Source organism: Phacochoerus africanus, chromosome 3, assembly GCF_016906955.1.
Source record: "Phacochoerus africanus isolate WHEZ1 chromosome 3, ROS_Pafr_v1, whole genome shotgun sequence".
NCBI classification, from domain to species: domain Eukaryota; kingdom Metazoa; phylum Chordata; class Mammalia; order Artiodactyla; family Suidae; genus Phacochoerus; species Phacochoerus africanus.
This window is the reverse complement of record NC_062546.1, coordinates 186905127-186920034: the sequence shown is the minus strand read 5'-3', so window position 1 is coordinate 186920034 and position 14908 is coordinate 186905127. Positions and strand designations below refer to the sequence as shown.

The following is a 14908-nucleotide window of genomic DNA, read 5'->3' as shown; positions in this document are numbered from 1 at the left end:
GCTACAGCTCTGATTCGACCCCTAGCCTGGGAACCTCCATATGCCACAGGAGCGGCCCTAGAAAAGGCAAAAAGAAAAAAAAAACAAAAACCACAGCTGTGAAATGGGGATGGCATTGATGGGGACCCTCAGGTGTTGGGAAGAGAATTAAAGACAGTATGTGAAAAATGCTTGCCAGGGTTTGGGGGATTCCAGGGGAGATTCCCCCCTTTTCCCACTAGAGGGCGCTCCAACTTGCTCTGCCTCTCAGACAACTTTGCAGGGATTTCAGCAACTGAGATGCAAGGGTTGCCAGCTTCCAATGGCCTGGTGTTCTGTTAAGATCGAGCATAGACATAGAGCTTGAAGGGCCTGCAGAAATCTACTTCAAAGCTTTCCTGATTTAAAAAATATATACACAGGCTCTGTTTTTTCTAAGAAAATCTTAGGTATGACATGACCTTAATCTTTCCCTTGCCCATCCATCCATATTCATTACATGTAGATACACAAAGTTTTTTCCTTAAATGGGAGAGGAGTACCCAGGGACCCCCTTGTTCAGGCTTCCCCTGGCTCTCCTCTGTGATGCTGAGGAAGTCACTTAGGCAAAAACCTCTCTTTGGCCCCTTGAGTTCTTTGGAGCCCAGATAGAAAATGTCCGATCTAGTAGGCATCCTTCCATCTTAACAGCCGAGAAACTTTGTGGACAAGCGTGGGGCAGGACTAGCCCAGGTCTTCTGACTCCCAGCCTTCCCCCTGCCCTGTCCCCACCCTTCCTCGCAAGGACCCCAGTAGAGGATGGTCTGCTTCACAGCTCAGATGCCTGAGGACAACCTAAGGAAGTGACTCGGAACTTTGACCTAAATGACACGAGGAAAGAGCCAGGGGGAGATCTGGAGGAAAAGTCCCCAAGGCAGGGAGAACTGCAAATATAATTGCCCTTAGGTGTGATGATAGGGCTCTCAGGGCAGCAGATCGCATGGCCTGCAGTGAGCGATGAGCTTGAGATGAGGCCCAGGACTACTCAGGGTTTATAATCTACAGACAGCTTTTGGGTTTTATTCAGAATGTGTTGGGAAATCATCAGGCATTTTAAAGGAAAGGAATAGGAAAATATGATAAACATTTTCTAAAGATATGCTGATGCTGGTGGCAGATAGATAATGAAACAGACAAGAACAGAAACAAGTAGACCTGTCTGGGGCTGTGGAGTTATCCAGCTGGGATCTGTTTGTGTCTTGGACCAAGATCGTGCAGCATTGCTGGGAAGCTCCTAGCGGGGCTCCATCTGGAGACGGCCTGCACCTCAGAGGTGCCCCAGCCCCTCACCCCTTTCAAAGACACTGGTCTTCATCCCTGTCACCACGGCAGCCAGGCCTCCTCAGCTCGGATTGGCTGCTGGACCACATCGTTGGTACGGCGACTGACACCATGATGGGGACTGGTTACCATGGTTCTATCAAGTATGTAAACAAAGAGCTGTCATTCTCCTCCAGTCTCAGGGGACCGACCAGCCTTAAGTCTAATGGAAAATCTCCAGAAGAAGCTGGGATTAGAGATGGGGACCAGAGAAGGGCCGGCACTCCGACAGTTCCTGGGTCTTGGGTCTTAGGGCTTATTCAGATGGAGATGCTACTGAGCCTTGTTCTGAATTTGGTTGGAGCTGGGGTGGATGAGGGCGTGGCCACCCCTGCCTCAATGCATTCATTGAAAATCCCTATTTTCTTCCCATTTCCGGCTGCCTTTGAGCTGTTCCTTACTCTGAGTCACAACCTTGAAGCTTATTAAAACCTCACAGAGGAGTTCCCGTCATGGTGCAGTGGTTAACGAATCCGACTAGGAACCATGAGGTTGCGGGTTCGGTCCCTGCCCTTGCTCAGTGGGTTAAGGATCTGGCGTTGCCGTGAGCTGTGGTGTAGGTTGCAGACGTGGCTCGGATCCCGCGTTGCTGTGGCTCTGGCGTAGGCCACTGGCTACAGCTCCAATTCAACCCCTAGCCTGGGAACCTCCATATGCCGCAGGAGCGGCCCAAAGAAATAGCAAAAAGACAAAAAAAAAAACCCTCACAGAAAGCCCCCCACCCCCCACAATGACCTTGCTGCTTTCAAGAAGGGCAACTTCAGACTGACCCAAATCTGGATTATTATAGCTGACTTTCAAGCAAACTCTTTCTACAGACTTATTGGAGGCAGGATGGGTGGGGTTTGGACCTGACTGGAGGAGTTTCGAGGTGAGAGAAGTGGAATCTGAACACAGGAAACTTGCCCTGAAGGCCTGGTTTCAGATTCCTTCCTCCTCCCCAGACCGATTCTAAGGCAGGTAAAAGGCAAGGTGGAATCCCAGCTGCCACAGCGGCCATCCCCACCTGCAGCCTTCAGATGTGTCTGGTTTTTTTGTTTTGGTTTTTTTTTTGTCTTTTTTAGGGCCTCACCCATCGGCATATGAAGGTTCCCAGGCTAGGGATCCAATCGGAGCCACAGCAAAGAGGGATCTGAGCCGAGTCTGCGAGCTACTCCACAGTTCATGGCAATGCTGGATCCTTAAACCACTGAGCAAGGCCAGGGATCAAACCCGCATCCTCATGGATACAAGTTGGGTTCATTACTGCTGAGCCATGACAGGAACTCCCGGGCTTTCTATTTCTCAAAGCACCTTCGCACTCTGCTCGTTTGATCCTCACAAAGGGAAGGACATGGGAAAGTATGAAGTTCATTGTCTTAGTCTGTTCAAGAGACTATAACAAAATACCTTAAACTGGTTGCTCATAAACAATGGAAATTTATTTCTCACAGTTCTATAAGTGGGAAGACCAAGATGAAGGTGCTGGCTGATTAGGTGTCTGGTGAGGGCCTGCTTCCTGGTTCCTAGACAGCTCTGGCCTGCTGTAAACTCACCTGGAGGAAGGGCAAGAACTCTCTGTAGGGTCTCTTTTATTTACTTTTTAATTTATTTTTATTTATTTATTTTTTCTTTTTAGGGCCACACCTGCAGCATACGGAAGTTCCCAGGCTAGGGGTTGGATCAGAGCTACAGCTGCCAGCCTTTGCCATAGCCACAGCAACACCAGATCCAAGCCATGTCTGTGACCTACACCACAGCTCATGGCAATGCCAGATCCTTAACCCACTGAGCGAGGCCAGGGATCGAACCTGCATCCTCATGGATACTAGTCAGGCCCTTAATCTGCTGAGCCACGATGGGAACTCCCTCTAGGGGCTCTTTTACAAAGGCACTAATTCCATTCATGAGGTCTCCACCCTTATGACCTTATCACCTCCCAAAGGCCCCACTTCCAAATACGATCATTTTGGGGATAGGAGTTCGACATACGAATTTGGGGCAGGGAACATAAACATTCAGACCATGGAAGCCACCCACTGAAAGAGCACAGAGAAACCGAGACACTCCTCTGGCAATACAGGCTTCAACGTGCTGCCAGTGCCTGTCCCCTTCCCTGCATCCTTGCATCTAAGGACATAGCTAAACAGAACACTCAGCATATTTATCTGTATCTAGTTCTTCTTGGCTAGGTTGACTCCCCCATGACCCAACCGACCTTTTCCCATCATGTATTCACTGTGCCTGGCCACTGCTCTACACCGTTCCTGCCTCAAGGCAATTGAAGACCAGTCAGGGAAGTAGGTCATAGATACTGCATCTTCATACAATAGATATTTATTGAACCCCTGTGTAGCTGACCCTATAGAAGCCCTGCTTCCTGTCCCCCTGGCCCATAGCTGAGTTCACACACAGCTGCAAGTGCCCAGAGTCTGCACGTGCTGACAGCGTCCTACCTCAAGCCACGGGACTTTTCTCATGAAGTGGATTTTCTAGAATGCCTGAGGAAGTTGCCTACCTATGCCCAAGAGAGCTGATGTAACACCCTTAGAAGCAGCGCTCAACCAGGTGAGGACTTAGTTCAGCGGATAAATAGTCCAGCACATCCTTCCCTTGGCGGCGGGGTGGGGGGGTGGGGGGGTGTCAATCTGAGATAAGTTCTACACAGATCCTCAGCGGGGTTTACTTCCATTTGCTCACTGTGATGGTTAATTTTCTGTGTCCATTCGACTGGGCTAAGTGATGGTCAGATGGTAAAGTTTTATTTCTGAGTGTGTTTGTGACAATGTCTTTGGAAGAGATCAGTCTTTGAATGAGCAGAATGAGTAAAGAAGAGGACCAGATAGGCAGTCATCATCCAATCCACCGAGGGCCTGAAGAGCACGAAAAGGTGGGGAGTTCCTGTTGTGGCTCCTCAGGAATCAACCCAACTAGTATCCATGAGGATGTGGGATTGATTCCTAGCTTCACTCAGTGGGTTAAGAACCCAGCATTGCCATGAGCTGTGATGTAGGTCACGGACACGGCTCAGATCTAGCATTGCTGTGGCTGTGGTGTAGGCTGGCCGCTACAGCTCCAATTGGACCCCTAGCCTGGGAACCTCCATATGCCTTGGATATGGCCATAAAGAGGAAAAGAAAGAAAGAAAAAGAAAAGAGAGGAAAAAAGAACAGGCGAAGGAAAGGCAATTTGCTCTCTGTGTGAGCTGAGACCTCAATCTTCTGCCCCTGGATAGCGGTGCTTCTACTTGTTGGGCTTTTGGACCCAGACTGCATCACAGCACCAGCTTGCCTGGCTCTCTTCCTGCAGATGGAAGATATAGGACATCTTCTTTAAGAAGAATTGTGTGCTTCCCCTTTCCTTCCTTATTTTATTAATTGTGTGCTTCCCCTTTCCTTCCTTATTTCATTATTGAAAGAATTTTTACTATGTATACATGTATGTGTAACTGGGTCCCCATGCTGCACAGTGGAAAAAAATAAATTGAAAAAAAAAAGAAAAAAATGGAATTTTTAGTATTCTAGTTTAGGGCATCAATTGCGGATTTTTAAAAACTATCTATAGTTTTTTTAAGTGGTTGCTCTAAGGATCAGAGTATACCTACTCAACTTTTCACAGTCTGCTTATAATCACTGTTTTACCATTTCCATTGGAAAGCAGAAATCTCACCAGCATACAGGTCCTGTCACTCCCCCCCATTTCTGCTCTAGTTGTCATTAGAATCAGTTACATCTACGTACATTGAAAACTCTATCACCCAATGTTGTAATTTCTGCTTTCAACCATCACACATAATTTAAATGATTCGAGGGAAAGAATAGTCTATGATATTTACCCCAATATGTCCTATTTCTATTGCTCTTCCTTATTCCTGAGGTTTCAGGTTTCTTTCAGACATCATTTCCCTTCTACCCAAAGAACTTCCTTTAGTAATTCTGAGTTTTTCTTCAGCTTTATTTCATTTTCATTCCTGAAAATGAATGATTCTATACTCATTTTACTGAGTATAGAATCCTGGGGTGACAGCTCATTTCCTCACCACTTAGGATATGTTATTCCACTTCCTTCTGGCCCCCACGGTTTATAATGGAAAGATCCATAGTCATTTGGACTATTGTTCTGCTTGAAGTGATATGCTGCTCTTCTCTTGGTTGTTTTCAAGATTTTCTTCTTTTCTTTTCTTTTTTTTTTTTTTTTTTTTGCTTTTTAGGGCTGCACTCTCCACACATGGAAGTTCCTCCCAGACTAGGAGACAAATCGGAGCTACAACTGCCGGCCTACACCACAGACACAGCAACTCAGGATCCGAGTTGAATCTGCAACCTACACCACAGCTCATGGCAATGCTGGATCCTTAACCCACTAAGCAAGGCCAGGGATCAAACCCACATCCTCATGAATATTAGTTGGGTTCGTTAATCACTGAGCCATGAAGGGAACTCCCAAGATTTTTTTGCTTTTAGTTTTCTGACGTTTGATTGTGATATACTAGGACATCAGGTTTATCCTTTTTGGAGTTCATCGAACTTACTGAATCCGGAGGTTCATGGCTTTTGACAAAGTCACTGTGGTGGCTTGGACTGGGCAATCACACTGAGCTGAGCACTTCCAGCTGGCCCTGCACTCTACCCAGAGGAGCTTGCACCTAAGGGGGAAGCCAGACCTGCATGCTCTCCAAGGGAGCAGCTTCTGACTCCTGTCACCATGGCAACTGTGCTTCCTTTGCCCTATCTGTTGCTAGGGTGATTGTCAGCACAGACTGAGAGATTCCCACAGTAAGAATTGGTTGCCATGGCGTAAGATGAGCAGACGAGAATCTGCCATTCTTCCCCAGATTAGGGTCCTTGATTAGCTCTAAATCTAGGGGAAAATCAGGGCCTGGAGAGAAGATTAGACACAGAAGCCAAGGGGAGGCTGGCTGTGGGGCAGCCACTGTACCTCAGGACTTACCCAAATCAGGACTGATATTAGAGCCCCTTATTTATTGGGGGATGGGGATTTTTCATTGTGGGGAGTACTCTATACACAAAAATCCAAATCCCATCTTTCCTCCCCCTTTAGGGCTTCTCTGAATTGTTTCCTTCCCTGAGCAAAACTTGGTAGCTGATCAAAGCAGCCCCATCCTCCACCTCCTACATTGCCATCCACAGGGCAGTTCTAGGACAACCTGCTTCCAAATTTTTCAATAGGTTATTGTTAAAACCCTTTTTGTGGGCTTGTCTGGTGGCAAGACAGGTGGGCTCCAGCCAGAGCCTCTGAAATATGTAAGGTCACAACAGAGAGGACATTTGGGGTGGGATGTTAAACAGCTCCTTGGTGCAGGTAGAAGCCTGGTTTCTTTGGGATGGTTTTTTTTTTTTTTTTTTTTGGTTGGAGGGGGTGTCGTTTGTTTGCTTTGCTTTTTAGGGCTGCACCCAAGGCCTGTTAGCGGTTGAATCAGAGTTGCAGTTGCCGGCCTATGCCACAGCCACAGCAATGCCAGATCCAAGCCACATCTGCAACCTACACCACAGCTCAGGGCAATGCTGGATCCTTAACCCACTGAGCGAGGCCAGGGATGAAACCCACATCCTCATGGATGCGAGTTGGGTTTGTTACCACTGAGCCACAACAGGAACTCTGGAAGCCTTTTTTCTGATTTCTTTCTCTTTCCAGACATCACTCATAACATGAATGCAAGGCAGGGTAGGACCACAGCTGAAGTGCAACTTTTCTTTCTTTCTTTCTCTCTCTCTCTCTTTTTTTTTTTTTTTGGTCTTTTTGTCTTTTCTAGGGCTGCTCCTGCAGCATATGGAGGCTCCCAGGCTAGGGGTCTAATTGGAGCTGTAGCTGCTGGCCTACACCAGAGCCACGGCAACACCAGGTCCAAGCCAAGTCTGCGACCTACACCACAGCTCACGACAACGCTGGATCCTTAACCCCCTGAGCGAGGCCAGGAATCGAACCCACAACTTCATGGTTCCTAGTCGGATTTGTTAACCACTGAGCCACGATGGGAATTCCTGAAGTGCAATTTTTCTTCACCCACTTCCCCCCGACCAGCACCTGCCATGGTTTATGGTGGTCTCTTTTCCCTTGGGAAAGGAACCCCCTCCCCTTGAACTCCAAGTCCAATAGGCCTGATAACTTGCTTGGTCTTCTGAGGATATCACTGTCAGCATTAGGGCCCTCGCCAAAGAATAGCAAAAAGAAGTGCAATATCAGTGCATGGAAAATGTATCATTTTGATAGCCTTTTCCCTGGAAGTTTGAAATCTTAAACGGGAGCGAGAAGTACACTCATGTCTGCTCAACCCACCCAAAGACCAGTATGTCCCTTTTTCCTGTAGCATTATACTTCTCAAAGCGGATTCATGCTCATTTGCTCCTAGGCCTAAATTATTTCGGTAAATAATATAAAAGTATCATGTAGGGAGTTCCCATCGTGGCTCAGCGGTAATGAACCTGACTAGTATACATGAGGATGTGGGTTCAACCCCTGGTCTCGCTCAGTGGGTTAAGGATCCAGTGTTGCTGTGAGCTGTGGTGTAGATCGCAGATGAGGCTCGGATCCTGTGTCACTGGCTGTGGTGTAGGCTGGTAGCTGCAGCTCCGATTTGACTCTTAGCTTGGGAACTTCCATATACCACACATGCAACCCTAAAAAGCAATAAATAAATAAATATATTATGTACAACCCAAATCACTGATAACCAGTTCCTGGTAAAAGAGCTTGGATCAGACCCTCCCACTAACATTAAACGTATATACTCTAGGAGTTCCCGTCATGGCACAGTGGTTAACGAATCCGACTAGGAACCATGAGGTTGAGGGTTCGATCCCTGCCCTTGCTCAGTGGGTTAACAATCCGGCGTTGCCGTGAGCTGTGGTGTAGGTCGCAGATACGGCTCGGATCTTGCGCTGCCATGGCTCTGGCGTCGGCCAGTGGCTACAGCTCCGATTGGACCCCTAGCCTAGCAACCTCCATATGCTGCAGGAGCAGCCCAAGAAATGGCAAAAAGACGAAAACAACAACAACAACAACAAAAACGTATATACTCTAGATAAAATATAGGGGTTGTCTGAAAGCATGGAGACCAGCCAAAAGCAAGAAAAACTAGAGATACTATAATCCTTGAAACAAGGAACCCCCACCCCCAACCAATGAGTTCCATGTTTAACAGACTTTTCCCCTAAGGATGCTTGACAGTTTCCTGCAGCACATGGAGAAAGAGGCATGAAAAGCAGCAAGTGGAAGCCTGAATGGCTGAGGAAGTAGTGGTTGGGGTATGGAAATGCCAGAGAAGCTGGAGATTGAGCAAGAATTCTGGGAAATGAGTGAGTGGAAAAGAAGGGAACCTAAAATCCACATTCAAATTTCCCTCACAACCTTGGATACCTTCTAAATGGCACAAGTGCAGGGTGCGTTTTGACGCACCCGAGTGGAAAAGGCAACTATCTGAATAGAGATTTTCACAGTTGCCACAGTGTTCGAGACAGCAAGTTTGGAGTTCAGGACCCACAAATTTAAAAGGCTTTGGTAAACACGTTGGCATGTTCATGAAATCCCCAAAGGACGACACGCTAGCTGTACGTGTGATGCGCCAGGACTAAGGGATGCAGCCTAGGATTAAGAGAACTACAATACTCCTGCCCTAACCAGGCTTCAAGGCTTTCTATCAAAAATTTAGTTTCATCCAGAATAAACTCAACGGAAACGAGTATAAATCAGAGTCTTTACCCTGCATTGACCTCAAATGTCCAGGGTACAACAAATAATTGATTGGTAAAGAAGCAGGAAAATGCCAACCATAATCAAGAGAAAGTCATTAATAGAAACAGACCTATAGGTGAGCTGGATGTTAGCAGATGAGGAAATAAAGACAGCTATTATAAATATGTTAAATAATTTATAAGGAATGATAAACCAAAAAAAAAAGAGAAAGAAATGATAAACAACTGGGAAACTTCAGCAGAGAAATAGAAACTGTAAAAAAAGAATAAAACTCAAATTCTATAATTGAAAAAGTATTATTTGTTATTCATTGAAATTAAATTCATTGAATGAGTTTAATAGCAGACTAGATGCAGCAGAAGGGATCAAGTTAATAGAAATGATTCAAACAGAAGCACTGAGAGAAAAGGATCAGAAAAAAAGAAACAGAGCATAGAATCTAAGACCTGTAGGATAATAGCAAATAGTGTAACATATGTGTAATGGGAGTTTTAGACGGAGAGGAGAGCTCATCAATTTTTATTGATGTTTTTGGAGACTGACCAAGATGGAAGGAAATGTAGAATAAAAGAGTTTCCCCACTTGTGCTTAAAAAACAATCAGGGAGTTCCTGTTGTGGCTCAGTGGTTAATGAATCTGGCTAGGAACCATGAGGTTGCAAGTTTGATCCCTGGCCTCACACAGTGGGTAAAGGATCAAGGGTTGCCATGAGCTGTGGTGTAGGTCACAGACGCGGCTCTGGTCTGGCGTGGCTGTGGCGTAGGCCGGTAGCTACAGCTGCGATTAGACCCCTAGCCTGGGAACCTCCATATGCCTTGGGTGTGGCCCTAAAAAGACAGAAAGACCAAAAAAAATTAAAAATAATAAATAAATAAATAAATAACAGATTTAGGAGATTGAAAGAACTTTTGTCTCTTTGGTTTTTTTTTTTTTCCTTTTGATTTTGAATTATCATTTGTTCCTTGCTGCTTTAGGCATATTCTTTTTTTTATTATCAAATGAATTTATCACATCTGTAGTTGTATAATGATCATAACAATCTGATTTCACAGGATTTCCATCCCACAGCCCAGGCACATCCCCCCATCCCCCAAACTGTCTCCTCCGGAGACCATAAGTTTTTCAATGTCTGTGAGTCAGCATCTGTTCTGCAAAGAAGTTCAGTCTGTCCTTTTTTCAGATTCCACATGTCAGTGAAAGCATTGGATGTTGGTGTCTCATTGTATGGCTGACTTCACTTAGCATGATTGTTTCCAGGTCCATCCATGTTGCAAAAAATGCTGGTATTTTGTTCTTTTTAATGGCTAAGTAATATTCCATTGTGTATATGTACCACATCTTCTGGATCCACTCCTCTGTTGATGGACATTTAGGTTGTTTCCATGTCTTGGCTATTGTAAATAGTGCTGCAATGAACATCAGAGTACATGTGTTTTTGCAAGTCATGGTTTTCTCTGGATAGATGCCCAGGAGTGGGATTGCTGGATCCAATGGTAGTTCTATGTTTAGTTTTCTGAGGAATCTCCATACTGTTTTCCACAGTGGTTGCACCAGTTTACAATCCCAACAACAGTGTACTGGGGTTCCTTTTTCTCCATACCCTCTCCAGCACTTATTGTTTGTAGACTTTTGGATGATGGCCATTCTGGCTGGTGTAAGGTGGTACCTCAGAGTGGTTTTGATTTGCGTTTCTCTAATAATGAGTGATGTTGAACATCTTTTCTTGTGTTTCTCGGCCATCTGTATGTCTTCTTTGGAGAACTGTCTGTTTAGATCTTCTGCCCATGTTTTGATGGGGTTGTTTGTTTTTTTTTTGGTATGGAGCTGCAGAAGGTGTTTATAAATTTTGGAGATTAATCCCTTGTCAGTCGATTCACTTGCAAAGATTTTCTCCCATTCTGTGGATTGTCTTTTTGTGTTGTTTAGGGTTTCCTTTGCTGTGCAGAAACTTTGAAGTTTGAGTAGGTCCCGTTTGTTTATTTTTGTTTTTATTGTCAATACTCTGATAGGTGGATCTGAGAAGATGTTGCTGTCGTTTATGTCAGAGAGTGTTTGGCCTATGTTTTCCTCTAGGAGTTTTATAGTGTCTGGTCTTATATCTAGGTCTTTAATCCATTTTGAGTTTATTTTTGTGTATGGTATTAGGGAGTGTTCTAATTTCACTCTTTTCCATGTGGCTGTCCAGTTTTCCCAGCACCACTTATTGAACAAGCTGTCCTTTCTCCATTGCATATTCTTGCCTCCTTTGTCATAGATTAGTTGGCTAGGTGCTTGGGTTTAATTCTGGGCTTTCTATCCTGTTCCACTGATCTATATTTCTGTCTTTGTGCCAGTACCATGAGGTTTTGATGGTTGTTGCTTTGTAGTATAGTCTGAAGTCCGGGAGCCTGATTCCTCCAGCTCCATTTTTCTTTTTCAGGATGTCTTTGGCTATTCTGGGTCTTTTGTGCTTCCAAACAAACTTTAAAATATTTTGTTCAAGTTCTGTGAAAAATGTCCTTGGTAATTTGAAAGGGATTGCATTGAATCTGTAGATTGCCTTAGGTAGTATAGTCATTTTGATAATATTAACTCTTCCAATCCATGAGTTGAGGCATATTCTTATAACCAAAATTTAGCAACTGGGAACTTCATGGTGATTTGTATGTACTGAGGTTTTTCTAGTATTCAAAGGGTATATAGTAAATACATTTTCATTAACAAATTAAAAAAAAAGGAGAGGAGAGGAGAGACACAAGAGGGACAAAAAGCATTTGAAGGGATAATGACTAAATATTTTCCAATAGTGATGAAATACATCAACCCACAGATAAAGAAGCTCAGCAAACCCCAGGCAGAATAAATGGAAAAGATCACATATATGCTCATCATAACTAAGTTGCTGAAAATCAAAATAAATAGGAAAATATTTAAAGTGGAGAGAGAAAAAAACAGATGCATTTCTCTCAGAAGGACAACACTAAAGATGAAGACTGTCTTAACCACAGAAGCTGGAAGACGGTAGAATAATGCCTTCAAATGCTAAAAGAAAAAAGTAATCCCTCAAATTCTATACATAGAAGAAACTTTTTTTCTTTTTTTTTTCCTTTTTGTCTTTTTAGGGTCACACCAGTGGCATATGGAAGTTCCCAGACTAGGGGTCAAATCAGAGCTGCAGTTGCCCTTCTATGCCACAGCCACAGCAATGCCAGATCCCAAGCCATGTCTGCAACCAACACCATGGCTCACAGCAATGCTGGATCCTTAACCCACTGAGCAGGACCAGGGATCAAACCCCATCCTCATAGACACTAGTCAGTTTTGTTACCACTGAACCACAACAGGAACTCCAAAACATCTTTTTTTTTTTTTTGCAAATTCTTTATATTTCCAGCTGTTGAAACAATATTTTTGAGAGCTGAGTTTACCTCTAGCAGCAAAACCAGAATTAAGCAGCCAGAATGCTATGGTAATTGAATACATGACCATTTCTCTTTTAGCACGTTCCTTGTTCTCCTCCTCTAGAAGTTGTAGACATCTGTTTAGTTTGATTATCTGTCATCTTAACGAAGCTGCATCTACAACAGTCATGTCATCTGAAGTTCCTTCAACAGCTGTATCTATATTTGAAATTCCATACATGGAGTCAGTTCTGACTAGCTGTCCGTTTTGGCGAACGGCATTTTCACTCATAGAGTACTCTCTTTTTAGCCTGCCAACTGCACAGCTTTCTTCATTTTGAGGGGTTGGAGGAGGTCTTTCTAAATCTAGGTGGTGTAAGCACACGAGGTGGTGTTTTTAGTGCCAGAGGTTTAAAGGGAGTTGACTGTGTAAGGTCAAGATTTGCTGGTCTTGAAAATGGAATGTTTTCATTATTTCCTGCTACAACAATTCTCTCTGGAACCTGCATAATCACACTAGCATTTGAAATTCCTTCTTGGAATCCTTGTTCCAGGTCAGCATTTGGTGGTGCTACCTTTAATTTTTCCGGGAACTTCATTTGCTAATACCTTCAGTGTATTAAAGATTACTTTCCTTATATCTTTAAAATTCTACTGACTTATTAAAGCAAAATAAGTTTAAAAAGTATTGTGTGGTTTACAAAATATGTAGAAATAAAATATATAACAATAGTATACAATGGGAGTGGCAAATGAACTATATTGTCAAAAAGCTTATACGTTTTTTAGTAATGTGGCATAAACTTAAAGTAGTTGTGACAAACTAAGGATGTTCACGGACATTTCTAAAGCCACCTCTTAAACTAATACAAAAGAGTATAAGATTTCCCATTGTGATTCAGTGTTGATGAACCCAACTAGTACCCATGAGGTTGGGGGTTTGATCCCTGGCCTCACTCAGTGGGTTAAGGATCGGACGTTGCCGTGGGCTGTGATGTGGGTCACAGAGGTGGCTTGGATCCCGCCTTGCTGTGGCTGTGGTGTAGACTGGCAGCTACAGCTCTGATTTAACCCCTAGCCTGGGAACTTCCATATGCCTCGGGGGTGGCCCTGATTTCATGAGGGCAGCATAACCAAACACTTAGAAAAAAAACAGGAGAAAATCTTTAGGAACTTGGAATAGGCAAACATCCTTTCTTTTCTTTCTTTCCCTCTTTCTTTCTTTCTTTCTTTCTTTCTTTCTTTCTTTCTTTCTTTCTTTCTTTCTTTCTTCCTTCCTTCCTTCCTTCCTTCCTTCCTTCCTTCCTCCTTCCTTCCTCCTTCCTTTCTTTGTTTTTAATATTGATTCTTTAAAAAAAAAAAAACCTGTTGATTTAAGCATTTATTTAGCCACATCTGCAACATGTAGAATTTCCCAGGCCAAGGATGGATCCTTTATCTACTAGGTCACCAGCTAACTCTGGGCAAACATTTTTAAGGACACAGAAAGCATTAACCGCAAAAGATAAAATTAAAAAATAAGACTTTCTCAAAATTAAAATATTTTGCTTTTCAGAAAACACTATTAAAAACAAGGACCTACTGTATATATAGCACAGGGGACTATGTTTAATATCTTGAAATAATCTATAATGGAAAAGAATGAAAAAGTATACACACACACACACACACACACACACACACACAACTGAATCACCTTGCGGTACACCTGAAACACTGTAAATCAATTACACTTCAATAAAATAGAACAAAAGGAAAAATACTATTAAGAACCTTAAAATGAAATGTTCAGGGTTAGAGAAAGAATTCACAAATCATCAATCTGTTAAAGTCGTTGTACCGAGAAGTATTAGAGAGTTATGTACACTAGGGAATAGTAAATCTTTTTAGACATTGTGTTCATCTCCAATTGTTGCTGTAACAAACCTAAATTTTGTGGCTTAAAACAACACTCATTTGTTATCTTACAGTCCTGGAAGTCAGAAGTTAAAATCAAATTGTCAACAGGGCATTGATCCTTCTGGAGGCTTTAAAGGGAGAACACATATTTGTGTCTTTTCAGCTTCTAGAGTCTGTTTGCATTTTGGGCTGTGGCCCCTTCCTTGCCTCACTCAAACCTCTTGCCTCCCATGTGATAGCTCCCACTGCTGACTCTGACCCTCCCGTTTCTCTCTTCTAAAGACCTTTAGGAATAGACTGGGCATACCCAGAAAATCCAGACCACTTTCCCCACCTGAAATGAACCATTTTCTAAGGCCAATCACACATGCAAAGTCCCCTTTGCCATGTAAATTAGCACAGTCACAGTTTCCAGGGTTTCAGATGTGCACATCTTTGGGATGTCCCAACTGGTATTGTGGTTATGTAAAAAACTATATTAATTCTAAAAGATGTATATCAAATTATTTAGGAGTGAAATGTCCAGATGTCTGTAAATTATTTTTAAATGCTTCAGAAAGAAAAAGGAGCAATTGTGACAGAATCATCATAGTTGTTAG

The 14908-nt window shown here is 43.4% G+C and overlaps 1 pseudogene; it reads right to left on the bottom strand.

The window, feature by feature from the left end:
- Positions 1 to 3864: 3864 nt before the first annotated feature.
- Positions 3865 to 12974, bottom strand: LOC125121991 (mitochondrial fission factor-like; annotated as a pseudogene).
- Positions 12975 to 14908: the final 1934 nt, after the last annotated feature.